The 14,883-nt window shown below is 41.9% G+C and overlaps 1 pseudogene; it reads right to left on the bottom strand.

Annotated features, from left to right (window-relative positions):
- Positions 1 to 6,256: 6,256 nt before the first annotated feature.
- LOC101431741 (SOSS complex subunit B1-like) lies at positions 6,257 to 6,900 on the bottom strand (annotated as a pseudogene).
- Positions 6,901 to 14,883: the final 7,983 nt, after the last annotated feature.

The following is a 14,883-nucleotide window of genomic DNA, read 5'->3' as shown; positions in this document are numbered from 1 at the left end:
ATTGATCTTGGCTATCTTCAGCTAGTGGAATACTGAAAAATGTGTTAACTAAGTCTTCTAACTAGGCTGATAAGTTATTGAGAAGCATTGCAATATTAGGCACTGCTGCATGCATAAGAGGAACAGCCTTGTTTAATTCTTGATAATCGACTGTTCTCCAGCTACCATCAGGTTTTTTCACTGGCCATACAGGACTATTAAATGAGCTGTACACTGGCAGTAAAATATCCACTCTGGCCAGCTTTTTTTTACACTTCACTGATTTCAGCATGTCCACTTGGGAAGCAATATATTTTGGTTTGAGTGACCATCGTGGGTGGAGGCAGATGCAATGGAATCCAATGAGTATCACCCCATATAATTCATTTTCACCACACAGATGTGAAGGCAAAACTCACCAGTGGTGGTGGTAAGGTCTAGATCTTGTAACACATCCTTCCACAATATATATTCAGCAATGGGAAAAATATATGCGATATACTTTTTTTTTTTAAATCTCCCTTCCTTGCTGCTTGCTTTGCTGTCTGCTCTCTGTGTCCATTCACTGTGCATTCCTCTGTGTGTCTGTATTTTATTTTTTCATTTATTCCTCCCCCCCCACCTTGTGGCTTGCTTGTTGTCTGCTCTCTGTGTCCGTTCGCTGTGTGCTCTTCTGTGTTTTTACTTGTCTCCCTTTTTGTTGGGTCACCTTGCTGAGTCAGCTCTCCACTGCGCTTGCAGGCTAGGTGGCTCTTTGCGGCATGTGTAGGCAAGCCTGCCTTCATAAGGAGGCCCCGGGACACAAACCCAGGGCCTCCCATATGGTAGACAGGAACCCAGCTGATTGAGCCACAGCCGCCTCCCTATGCAATATACTTTTGAGGGGTGAGGCACCCAATTTGCAAAGTTAGGGTGGTTTGCACTGCTCATATGGCTTTCTTACCTTACTCATCTATCCCCTTTAGGGCCCCATTAAATCTCTGGGGATTTCCAAAGATGATTGTGTACTCTGTTTCAGTATCAATGAGGACTACAATATACAAATGGTTTTTTGAAGACCAGTAGATAACTAGCTCTTCCCAAAGGTCATTGTATTTCCTGGTTGCTTTCATTTTTGTACTTATTAGCAGCCTTGTTTTTTGTTTTGTTTTGTTTTGTTTTTTAGGGTGTACCAGGATTGAACCTGGCACCTCATACATGTGAAACAGGCATTCAACCACTAAGCTACATCCACTCTGCAACAGCCTTGCTTGTTTACGCTCATCTTCAATTTCAGTTTCTTCCTCCCATTCTCCCTCTTCTGTATTCTCCCAGGGATCCCACACCTTTGGATCCCAACCTTCTTCTGGATAACTGCTCCAGTCTGCCACCATGGCATCTTTGTCTGTGCATTTTCTTCACTTTACATGCCATTACTTCTAATTGTTCCTTTTGGGTTTGTACCTTTTTTGCTAATACATTTGAATTTTTTGAACATACTCACCTAATATCCTTTTCTAGAATTAAAGCAGGGTTTTTTTAAGCAGGGGTCCATGAGCTTGAATTGAAATTCAAAAAAGCATTATTCTTGTGGGGACATGTTGGTGCAGGTGTGATATATTTATTAAATAATACACAGTATAGTGTGGACTTAGTAAGGGATCCATGGTTTTTAGCTGACTGGCAAAGGAGTCCATGGAATAAAAAAGGTTAAGAACCCCTAAATTAAAGACTCTTCTAATCTCCTTACTTCAGTTTTTGCTTTTCATTGGGCTCTGGTAGCATATGTAACTACCTATAACTATGGCCATGTGGTGACTGCAATTGCTTCTTTTCCTTGCCATTTCCATTTGCTGCCCAGGTTCCCCATTAGGACAAATGACACTCCAGCTGGTGTTTTCAAGTTGTCCCCATACTCATGCACTGGACTGAACTGTCATAAAAATGGGCTACCTCCCCCCACATATTGGAATTTGGTCAACCTGGGATTTCTCCCATTTCTCTTGGTTTGTTTAGTTTTCAGTCTCCTGGCTGTCTCACCAATTGTCTAACCATGAACTTAAATGTCCCTCCAAAGTTCAGTGGGCACCTAAGACCAAAAAACAAAGCAGGCCACTTTGTATGGTAAAATAGTAAAAATTATTAGAGAACTTACAAATCAGGAGCAGGTCCTGGGAAGCTGCAGGGGTTCAAAGTAGCGCCCACACCACCCAGGGGTTACAGGGAATTATATGGGCAAGAACAAGGAAGGCACAGAGCCAAGTCAGGGTTTACAAGATTGTAAACATGTTTCTTTGAAGTTACTGATATGCAGCAAAATAGTTTAATACAGATAGCTAACATACTTAGGAATGTGCATGTGAGCTTTAAGATGCACCTACAAGGAGGGGTTGTTTTGTTTCGTTTTTCGGCATTATCTAGGAATTCATGACTTCTCTGGTTTATGGTCTCACACTTGCTCAGCAGCATACCAGCCCTTACTCATAATCACTAGAATCAAGCTACAATAAGTAGATTTTTGTATTCATGACAGGATAATACTGCATCTTAAATCAAAGGTGAGTGCACACACAGAATCATCAAACAAATGAGAAACTAATGTTGTGAGAAGACAGCAACAAAATCATTAAACAGAACTAACACACAAGGAGATAGAGTTAATAAGAGAGAGCCTTGCATTCCAGAACCGGTAGAGTATGATGCATGGTCTGATAAAAGAAGCATCTAACAAAGGGAAAGAATGGAAAAAGCTTTTTGGAGAAGCTAATATACAATCTGCTTTTTTTTTTTTAAAGTTTAGATTCAGATCAGCTGAGAAAAGGGTATGGATGATATTCTAGGTCAAATGAATAAAGAAAGGAAGGCAAGACAGAGAAATGTATTAGAAGTATAAAAAGGTCAGGATTCCTAATCCTGAAAGTGCTTTCATGGACATTAGACAGAGTCAGTTCTACCAATAACTCAGATATACACATTTGATAACATTATCCTGAAGGGGAAATTTCAGTTAGAGAGGGTAAATGATTTGCTTAAAGGCCTTTTATATGACAGGCCTCCACCTTCTGATAACGAACAAAGTGGTTTTTCCACTACTGTACAGCTGCCTCCACTTGGTTAGCTGGCATAATATTATACAAAGTGCCATCTAATATACCAGGTAAGAGTCAGAAAGAGAGATGGAGAAAGCAACTTCTGGGATGCTCTAAAGAATATGTGATTTTACCACTCAACCTGGAGTTTTCACCTGAGTTCTAGAAAACCTATTAGAATTAAAAGTGCAACAGAAGAACTTAAAAATTGCCAATTTGAACTTGATTTTGGTGACTGCTTGTGTATGGGATAAAAGGTTAATATATTAAATTCTTCACATTTTAATTTTATGTGTCTTGTATTTACCCCCGCCCCCCCCCCCCACAATTGTCTGCTCTCTGTGTCCATTCACTGTGTGTTCTTCTGTGTCTGCTTGTCTCCTCTTTAGGCAGCATGAGGAACTGATCCTGGGACATTCCAGAGTAGGAGAGAGGTGCTCAATCTCGTACGCCCCCTCAGCTCCCTGGTCTGCTGCATCTCTTATTGTCTCTCCTCTGTGTCTCTTTTTGTTGCATCATCTTGCTGTGCCTGTTCTCCACTCAGACCAGCACTCCTGCATGGGCCAACACTCCTGGGCAGGCCAGCACTCCATGTGGGCCAGCTTGCCTTCACCAGAACGCCCTGGGAGTAGAAACTTGGACCTCCCATATGGTAGACAGGAGCCCAATCACTTGAGCCAAATTCGCTTTCCTTAACATTTTTTTATCAACTAGTATTGATGTATTCAATAATGATACTCTGTGATTTTTTTTTTTTACAAAGACTTGATGTGATTATCAATGTAGCACACATATAGGGGATATCTGTTGTATTTCTGCCAATCTGGCATCCATTCCTTCCTCTCTGAAAATGGCACCCCAATATTTCTCAGATGACCATCTTAATTCCCATTGGATACAGTGTATGAAGGTGCCACTGCCAACCCAGGGTGTCCACGACAAGTCAAACAGATACCCAGTCTCTGAAATTCTCTTGAATCATAAACAGCAATTTAAAGACTGAAACAACAGGAATGTATTTGTTTCTGTAAGGCATGTGGAAAAGATCCCCATAAGTGTCTGCTAACTACATTCCTGGAGACTTACTTGTCTCTTTTACCACCAAAACATATTCAGAAACAATCTACTCTTCACTACTGCCAATTTTACCTCTCTAGTCCAACTATCTCCTTCCTTTTTCTAGCTTTCCACAATAGCTTCCTATGACTCCCTGCTTCCAATTTGCCTCCATAAAATCCACTATTCACATGCAACCAGAGGGATAATTTTAATTTAAAAAAAAATCATTTTATTCCTTTGCAATTCTCTTACAATGGTTTCCAATTACATTTAGAAAAAGATGCAAACTCTCTTCCATGGCCTACAAGGTTTTATGTTATTTGGTCCCTGTCTACTTCCCCAAACCTGCCTTGTAACACTCTAAGAATTACTCACTAACCACCAACCACACAGGAAACAAGGGGCGGGGACAGCAGTGGGAGGGAGAGGAATAGTCATCTTGGGAGACTATATATAATCATTTCAGCAATACAACTGACCCTGAGTAAATAGAAATTAATTACTATTTGTTCATTCATTCAATAAGTCATTTTTGAGCCCCTCTCTATCTCTTCTAGGCACTGGGGATAACAAAATGAGACAGACACACCTCTGATCTCACATAGTTTGTATTCTGGTAGAGAAAATTCTAATTGCGAATACTTAATAAAATCCACTGTAGGATGAAGGCAACCCTCCAAGAGGCATTGCCAACATGCTTTGATGAATGGCAGAACCATCTGGATAAGGGCATATTCTATGAAAAAGATACAGGAGGGAATAAGGTTATTTGGATTTGTAAACTCTGGTGCACTCATTTAAAAATAATTATGCTTTTACAGCTCTTTGTAGTCATGTTTCACATATAAGTATACTTAATGGTGTTTGTAGGAAAAATATTTGTAGGAAAAAATCATTCATGGAAAAATACTATCCCTTTGAGATTACAGTATGCATTCCAATAAATAGTAAAATTTAAGAGACAATGTTAATTTCTCTTAGGTGACAGTAGACTCAACTCTAGAAAAAAGAGGAACTTTGAAAAGCATTTTAAGATCACAATGGCAAACACAATTAACGGTGTGATCTAATTTTTAGATCTTACTGGGTCCTCTGGGACAAAGACAGCCACAGATTTCTACAAAGTTAGAATTGCCTCTATGATTGAAAAGATTGGAAACAATCTGAAAAAGTTATAGCATTTAAAAAAGATCCTACCACATGTTAGGTATTATCTGTTACCAGTGATTTCATTTTTTTCTTTCTATTTATATATATTTTCTATAATGAATATGTATGGCATATAATTAAAATCAAATAATGTTAGAGAGAATAACCTTGTTTCCAGTGATTCAATTTGTCTGCCCTATTTTGGAAAGGGACCAAAGAGGAGGCTTGCCTGTACCTCTGTAAGGTTTGATAAAATTCTTGACATACTGCGCACAGTTTCAGGTTACTCTTCTAAAGTTTCTTGAAGCTCTGCCCTTTTCTCCAATGTCCTGAATACTTCTTGAGTAACTGGGTTGTACTATCTAAATCTCTCCTTGCATTTCAATCAACCAAAGTGCCCTTTGCCTTGTGTCCTCAGGTGTCTGGTGCCACCACGGGAGTAGTTCCTTTTTCCACATATGAATGCCCTACATTTGTTTTTAGCTTCACCTTTTGTTTAAAAATTTACTTCTATTTTGAGGCAAAATTTGCATTATGTAAAATGTCCATATTTTAAGCGGACAATTAGGTGAGTTCTGACAAATGCATTCACGTACGTAACCAATCCTCCAGAAAGTTCCCTTCTGACCCCTTTTCCATCAATCCTCACCCTCCCTAATCAATCACTCTTCTATTTCTATCACCCTGGTTTGGTTTTGCCTATTCTTTTTTTTTACAGCGTGGTAACATTTATTAAGAAGTGATCCCCACATCACACACACAAGAAACAAACTAACTGTGGTTTCTAACGAGGGCAGGCAGAAGACCCTGACTCCCCGGGACAGGAGCTTCAGCTGGACTAGGGGGCAGTAGACCACTGCTTACCACCTCTCCAGTGAAGCTGGGTGGCTAAAATACTGCTTTTCCCTTCCCCAAAGCCAGCAGCCCAGTAGAAGACGGCTTGTTCTCCAGCAGAGACTCCAGGGTTGCAGCTGGTGGCAGGCAGGAAGGAAGAGGTCTCGCTATCTCTTGCTGCTCCTCCGGGTTTCTTTGCCGTTCCTGACAGTTACTGGGGGCACCAGCGGGGCCGGCAGGTGTGTGGCTGGGCTGGCTGCGAGTGATGCGGGGGCTGGGGGGCTGGGGGGTAGCGTGAGCGGGGTGCGGGCCACCACCAGGACCTGGCAGGGTGCTCAGTCCATTCCCGTCCTGGCTCTCAGAGGCTGGCGGAGCAGCAGGGGGTCCAGAGGGAGGCTGGGGAGCTCCAGGGCTGCTGTCGAGCTGCACCGCCTTGCTGGGTGCCCGTTGGGCGCTGTGCTCCGGGTCTGGCTCACTGAAGTTAGGAACTTCAGAATAAACCATACAGAATTCTCCAATCTTCTGCAGATCTCCCCCACGGCCAGTGTAGACTGTTAGACAACCTTTGAACACAGATGCATACCCTTTGGTCGGTCTGATAATGTCCCCAGGCTGGATCAGGTTGCCCACATCATCCCAGACAGAGATATTGATGCTGCCTGTTTCGTCTGCCACTTTGCAGGTCCGAACCTCATGCCCGTCCTTTGGTTACTCTGCCTGTCTCCAGCACAATGAAAATGAGGTTCAGATTCTCGAGTCCTGGCTTGATATCCCTCACGAAGGTCTCCGTGGTCATGCTGCCCGAGCCTCGGCACCTTGCGCACTCGGTTGGCGTCAGCAGCCTCCAACCCAAGGGCTAGAAGCGAACTTTCCCGGGAGCCTCCAACTTCAAGATCACAGTCTGGGGGGCTCTGCATAGGCTGCTTCGGGGCTGTAAGGCCCCGTCCCAGGATGCTCTTTGGGTCTCTAGTCCCGAAGCGCGGGAGTTGACGGGGACGGGGATAGGGAACGCGGTGCAGAGCCAGGCACTAGAATTTTACTCGCCAAACGTCCCCGAACCCTCATCGCGACAGCCCGGGACTCGCGCCATCCCCTCCCCCACCCTGGTTTTGCCTATTCTTGAGCTTCATATAAATAGAATCTTACTGCAAGTATTCTTTAAGTGAATTTAAGAATAACTGCCTTAATTTCCCCCCTCAACTATGTGTACTCTTTTGTGTCTGACTTCTTTGGCTCATTGTCACGTTCTTGTGATTCAGTCATGTAGCTATGTAAATCCATAGTTTGTTCGCTTTCTCTCTTCCCCTATCCAGACAGCGTGACCATCCAGAATTTGGTGCTCCCCTTGCCCATGCATGTTTTTATATTACCCTAAAGACTTTTTTAAAAATTCCCTCCCCCCTTGTTGTATGCACTCGCTGTCCGTTCTCTGTGTCCATTCACTGTGTGTTCTTCTGTGTCTGCTTGTCTTTTTTCTTCTTGTCTTTCTCTTTAGGAGGCACCAGGAACCGATTCCAGGACCTCTGGTGTGGGAGAGAGGCACTCAACTGCTTGAGCCACCTCATCTCCCTGGTCTGCTACGTCTCTCACTGTCTCTCCTCTGCTTCTGCCTTTATTCACCATCTTGCGGCATCTGCTCTCCGTGGCAGGGGCCGCCAGCTTGCCTTCACCAAGAGGCCCCAGGAATCAATCCTGGAGCCTCCCAAATGGTAGACAGGAGCCCAATCACTTGAGCCACATCCATTTCCCTACCCTAAAGACTTTTCACATCTATTATTGTGGACAAAATGTCTGCTGTTGCTTTGATTGGTGTTATTCTGTAATGTGTTTTTTCTCTGGTAGTTCTTTGAAGGGCAGCAGTTTTACAAGTTGTCTGAGCATCACAAGTGCTGCTGTTTTAAAGTTTATGTTGCTCAGTATTCAGAGAATGCATTCAGACTGAAGATTTAAGTCTTCCTTCAATTCTGATAAAGGCAAGCTGGCCTCTGTGGCAAGCTGGCCCATGTGGAGTGCCGGCCCATGTGGAGAGCTGGCCCATGTGGAGAGTTGGCACAGCAAGATGACGCAAAAAAAAGAGACACAAAGGAGAGATAATAAGAGACACAGCAGAGCAGGGAGCTGAGATGGCGCAAGAGAATGATCACCCCTCTCCCACTCTGGAAGGCCCCAGAATTGGTTCCTGGAGCCGCCTAATGAGAATACAAGCAGATACAAAAGAACATACAGCAAATGGACACAGAGAGCAGAGACAGTGGGGTGCGGGTGGGGGGTGGGGAGAAATAAATGAATAAATCTTTAAAAAAAAGAAAAAAGAAAAAAGAAAAAACCATTGGTAATGGTAATCCCTCCACCTAAAGTAGTAACATTTTAGGGTATTTCCTTCTAGTCGTTATTTCTACACAAACACATAATATATATTGTTTTCTTTATTTTATTTGATTTACTTGGATCAACATTTTATAAAATGTTTTCTGAGAAACAGTAATCATATGTATTGAAAAAAAAAACTTTCTGTGTTCAAATCAGTTCAGAAAAGACTATATTCTCTTTTTGGAAGTTCACAATTCTCATTGGCTTGTTCAAGGCCTTTTGGGTTGAGAAATCTTTTTTACCTGAGCCTCTTCCAGACCTATTTGATCCAGGAATCCTTCTTACAGACAACATGAATTAACATTCTCAATAGGTATCTGAGGATGGTAACACTGCTTCTGCTAGTTACGTTACTGGCACTTGCCAACTTCACTACTTTTTATTTGTACCAACAAGTAGAACAATTTTACTGTTTCTTTAAGGAATGGGAGATGTCCTTCTGCTGGACTGATAGGAAGCAGTGGGAGGCGCTGGTTAAGAGTCCTGACCTTAGAGGCAATCAGTCTACAGATCAAACTGAGCTGAGGCTTGATAAAAATCTCCACCTTTCAAGGTTGTGTGAAGAAACTGACATATCATATGTAAAGCATGTGATTAACAATGTTCAGTGCTCAATTAAATGTTAGCATCGTAGCTGCATAATTAATAGCAGAAGTAGGTGTAGCAGCAGGACTGCCGGGGTAATGGTAATTGTAGGAGCAGCCATAGCAGTAGTGCTAAAGAAGCGGTAGTGGTACCCGTAGTCGTGGTGGTAGTAATAGCAGTAACAGTAGTAGCAGTAGTATTTAGTACAGTACCAGTATTGGTAGTAGTATAGAAATATCCCCCACATGCTTCAGACATATATAGAACTAGTACCTTCAAAATTTGAGATGGCTTGTTAAACAATTAAGGCAATCTATTAAATATCTTCTTGTAATTCAAGACATTCCAGGGTCTAGTGAAAGCAAGGCAGGAGGCAGGGTTTTTGGCTTAAGGCAAGCACTTGCCTCATAAATTTAAGCACCCATCCTGAGGTGACGCAGCCATGCGTCAAGGACATTTGCGGTGAGAATGAGGCATTTCCATGGCACTCGTGAAATCTTCACGAGTGTGCAGCTAGTAGCCAGAGTCTCGTCGACCTAAACAGAACTGTACCAGAGAAAAGCACGCCACATGCAGGATGGAACTGACTTAGTAACACTTGGAAACTAATTGTAGAAGTGTGTCCACTTAGAGCCAGTGCTTTGAGCTGCAGAAAGAGATGGGATGGCTTAGCCACAGTTTTCCCCCTCCTAAAAGAATATGGGATGGAAAAATAAAAGGATCTAAAAAAGAAGCTCCCCCTTTTCCAGAAGCACTTTTCATAAATGTACCAACCTTTAATTTTTTTACATGTCATATGTGCTGTTTGGAAAAGAAAAAAATAGAAGTCATTCATTTTTCAGGTACTTTCAAGGCAGAAAAGCAGTCAGTGATGAGTAAGACATATCGGAACCCACACAAAATCAATTTAATTGTGAAATAAAAGAACTAAATTTTATTAAGTTTTTACCATGGCTGATCTTGTTTAATAGTTTATAGAATCATCTTAAGTATGTCCATTTATTGTCATTCTTTTACAGAGGAAGTAACAGTGTAGGCACAGAGAGGTTGATTGGCCCAGGATGACAAAATCAAGCCAGGGCAAGTGTGAGGGTTGGTCTTTGCGAATTGACCACTGAATTCAAATGCTTCTCTAGTATTCACATGGAATAAATGAGGTTCAGAGAGAGAGGTAACTTCCTAGGTTATTCTGTCCATGGCAGAAGCAAGATTTGGATCCAGACTGTCAGATCCCAGAGTCTTGCCTTTGAAGTGCTTTGTTTCATTGACTCCAGACTGTATTTCAGGTTTTCAGAAATGAAGACCAAATGAAGTAGATTGCAGGCATTTTGAAATGCTTACTACTTTGTGCAACCATTTGGGCATTTCTATGGCTATAAAATTCAGAAATTAGCTAGAAAAAAATCTACTACTAAGTACTTTGCTAGGTGCTAATGATGCAATGATATACATGGCCATCCTTGTTCTCATGGGGTTACAGTCCGTCAGGAAAAGAGCAGCAAATGGGAAGTGGATGTGGCTCAAGTGATTGAGCTCCTGCTTACCACATGGGAGTTCCTGGGTTCGATTTCCATGCCTCCTAAAGAGAAGATGAGCAGACACAGAGAGCACATAGTGAATGGATACAGAGAGCAGACAGTGAGTGCAAAACAACAAAGGGGGACAGGAAATCAATCAATCAATCAAAAAAAAAAAAAAAAGAGCAGCAAGTGGATTGGCAATGAAATTATAGTGAGACAAATACACACTCCTAAGTAAGGATATCAGAGGGACACCAAAGTCAGTCTTGGGGAAAGGGAGGGCTTCCTGGAGGAGGTGAATGCTGAGCCATGTGAAAGATGAGATGAGCGGCAAGGGATAGAGGTTGATCTAAATCAGAAGGGACATGGGTATGACAGCTTCTTTCTTTGGGATTCTGCAAGTTGAATATGGCTAGGACAGAAAAAGTGAGGTGGGGACTGGTTAGAAACCTGGCTAGAAACAGAAAACAGTCCAGATCTTACAGGACCACGTCAAGATGGGCTTATCCTTTAGGCTATAGAAAATCACTAGGGGGACTTAGGTAGAAGAGCATATTAAGACTCTTTCAGGGAAGCAGATTTAGCTCAACTGATAGCGCGTCTGCCTACCACATGGGAGGTCCAGGATTCAAACCCAGGGCCTCCTGACCCATGTGGTGAGCTGGCCCATGCGCAGTGCTGACGTGCACAAGGAGTGCCCTGCCATGCAGGGGTGTCCCCCACATAGGGATGTCCCCTGAATGGGGGACCCCCTTGCCCCGCACAAGGAGTGCACCCTGCAAGGAGAGCTGCCCCAAGTGAAAAAAAAGCGCAGCTTGCCCAGGAGTGGCACTGCACACACAGAAAGCTGACGCAGCAAGATGACGCAACAAAACGAGACACAGATCCCTGGTGCCACTGACAAAAATGTGAGCGGACACAGAAGAACACATGGCAAATGGACACAGAGAGCAGACAGGGGGGAGGGTGGGAGAAAGGGGAGAGAGATAAATAAATCTTTTAAAAAGAAAGACTCTTTAAGCTGCAAATTGAGCAAAAAGGGGGAATCCGCAGCTGCTATAAAAGAAAAGATACAGTCAAATGCTCATCATTTAAAATTTAAAATTTAAAATATACCAGAGTATTCAGTGAAAAGCCATGCCTTACAGAAAACTTTAATTCAGCTTCTTCATCAAAAGCACATCGGTCACATTAAAATGAGTGGAATTCAAAGCCCTTAGCCACCCAGCTCCCCGCACTCCAGGTAACCAATATTACCAGTTTTATATTTATCCTTCCAGAGATATTTTATGTATTTGTAAGCAAATATGTCTGTATGTTATTTTTTCTACACAAATGTATGAGTTATTTAATACTGTTTCTTTCACCAGAGATAAGCCACAATGTATGCATTTTCCTTTGGGGTAAAAATTTGATTTATTTAAAAGTACAATTTAGAATTTTGCGGTTGTACAGATCAGCTGGAAATTCTTTTCCTTTGGCATGAACTTATTTTCTCTCCCTATCATTGAAGATTTGGTATACTCCTGAGGGTGGGCGGCAGTGCGGAGAGCACTGTGACCCTGAAGATAAGAGATCTAAAGAGAAATATTAGAGATTTGCAGCACACGTGGAAGCCTCATTTGTGACTGACAGAACAAAACACTCAGAATCTCTCAGAGCATCCAGGCACTGAAATATTCTTGATTTTGAAGGGCTGCCTGGAGACTAGAGTCTGTTGATCATCAGATTTTATTCTTGCTTGTTTCCTCACCCTTCCAATACATTTTCATTTCATTTTATTTGTTACTTTATTATGGTAACTTATAGAGCATAACATTTGCCATCTTAAACATTTAAAAAATGTACACTCCAGTGGTATTCATTACATTTGCACTGTTGTGCTACCATCAACACCTTCCAATACATTTTCCATCCCACAGTCAAAGTGATCTTGGAGAAATTTAAATCATCTCGTGTTACTTCCCTGCTTAAAGTTCTCCGATGATTTCCAGTCACACGTGGAATGAAATCCAGCTTCCCCCGGCTGGTAAAGATCAGGCCCCTTGCCCATCTCCCTGCCCTCATCTCCTCCTTGCCCAGGGGTCTAGCCATGTGAGCCTTGGACCATTTCCGATAACATCCTGAGAACTTACTTACCTCGGGGACTTTGCACTTGCTATTCCCCTGCCTACTGTGCTCTTCCTCCTGCTTTTCCCATGGTCGGTGTCACCTCCTCAGAGAGGCCTTCCTTGACTTCCTTATCCAAATAGATCCTTTGTTATTCTCTAACACAGTGTGCATTTCAATTCGTAGCATTTAACATAGTCAATCATTATTTACCTATGGCTTCATCGCCAGAATATGACTTTGTCTATCTTGTTTACTCTTGTATTCCTAGGACCTTGTGCAGCACATGGCACAAAGTCGGCCCTTAACAAATACTGCCTATACGTGAAGGAATGCAAAGTCTCTTAAGCTCTCAGAGTGCGATCTGCAAAATGAGTGGCTTGCAATAAACTTCCACACATAGTTCCACATCAGAATCACCGGGACAGCTTTAAAAATATACTGGTTCCTGGCCTCAAACGTGAGAATTCTGATTCAGTAACTTCTGGGTGGAGTCTAGGGAGTTCATCCATTTCATAACCTCCCCCCCGCCCCCCCAACCCCCGGGATTTTGATACAAAGCAACATGATCGGTGAGGCTCTGAAATTCTATTAGTTATCCTTCACCTAGTCATTTTGGTCTGGTAGTGTGGCTGGATTCTGACGTGAACAGATCTGACGTGGCAGTAGCAGAACATCATTAAGAGAAAGCGCAGCTAAATGATCTGTAAGTCAAGTGAGGCTAATTACACCAGCTAAACCATCCCTGTCAGCAAACAGAAAAAATACACAGGGGAAGCAGCTGGGAGAGATTTACCCACTTCCTCAACTCATTCAGCAAGATGCAAGTTAGCTGAAGGAGCACCCCTTGCAGAAAACCTTAAATCAGCTTCTTCATCAAAAGCACATTGGTCACATTAAAATGAGTAGACTTCATGGGAAGAGAATTTGAATCTGAAAGCTTATAAGCAACAATTCGTATCACTTTCTTGGGAGAGCTTCATATTTACATGCAAATGGTGGCTTTCTATTTTCTTTTGACGCAGTCCCACCTAAAAGTCTTTCAGCTGCTTTCTGTAAAAGCAACAAGATTTTTTAGACCTTTTGTGTATGGCCATTATCCTAACAGCTTCTATCATGGAAGTGATTAATAAAATGTATTACATTTTGCAATTGGTTTTGTTTTCCTTCAAATGTTTTTGTGGTTATCCATGGAATATGAGAGTAATAATATTTAATATTTATTGAGGACTTTCCGTGCACTATTCTTTTTGATTTACATATATTGCTTAATTTAATTCTCTCAATAATCCTATATGGTAAATACTACTATCAGATCCCTTGTTGATGAGGAAACTGGACTAAGTAACTTGCCTAATATCATATATGCAAGGGATAGAACTGGGATTTGAATCCAGGCAGGCTGACTCCAGATCATCCTCTTTTATATTATCAGTGCTTCCCAAGATGGGAGTGTTGGAAAGTTAATTGCACAGAATATTAGTAAGTGATTTTTTTAAAGAAAAGGAAAATGCATGGGGTACCTCAACAAGTTTGGGAAATGCTGAGTTAAGCAAATGAGTCTCTTTAGAGCAAGATTACCCAGAGCCTCTAAAAACTGAATGTGTTATATAAATCTCTGACAGGCAAATGCAGAATATAAGATTTCCCAAACCTCCTTGAACACAAAACTTTTTTGCTGAGTCTCTTTAGATCAGCAAACTTAAGTCTACAAAAGGATGGTCTACAAATTAGTGGTCTACCTCCCCTCCCACTGAGGCCACACTATGACTTTCCTTGTACAGGGACGAAAGGATGACTTGACAGGTCAGAGGCCAGCAGTAAGTTGCCACTAAGTACTTGTGTTCTTTATTTTAAAATGGTCAGAGATTCTATTTGAGGTGATGAGAAAGTTTGAGTGATGGTAGCACAACATTGTGAATATGTATCACTGAATTATATGCCAGAAAGTGGTTAAAATGGGAAATTTTGAGTTGCGATACATTACAACATTAAATATATTTTTAAAAAATCATTCAAGTGAATCGGCAATAACTTTCTGAGGGATAACTTAGCCATACGTGTAAAAAGCCTCTCAACCTTGGGATACTCAAGAAAAACACTGGGGTAGAAAGAAAAATATTAGCACTTCCATTTAAAATGTATTTCTAGTTCATATTTAGTGTTTCTTTTTTGTATATGTTTTCTTTTCTATACATGTATAACATTGG

This window comes from Dasypus novemcinctus, chromosome 26 (genome assembly GCF_030445035.2).
Source record: "Dasypus novemcinctus isolate mDasNov1 chromosome 26, mDasNov1.1.hap2, whole genome shotgun sequence".
NCBI classification, from domain to species: Eukaryota; Metazoa; Chordata; class Mammalia; order Cingulata; family Dasypodidae; genus Dasypus; species Dasypus novemcinctus.
The sequence above is the reverse complement of the archived record's forward strand: the minus strand, read 5'-3'. Positions and strand labels throughout refer to the sequence as shown.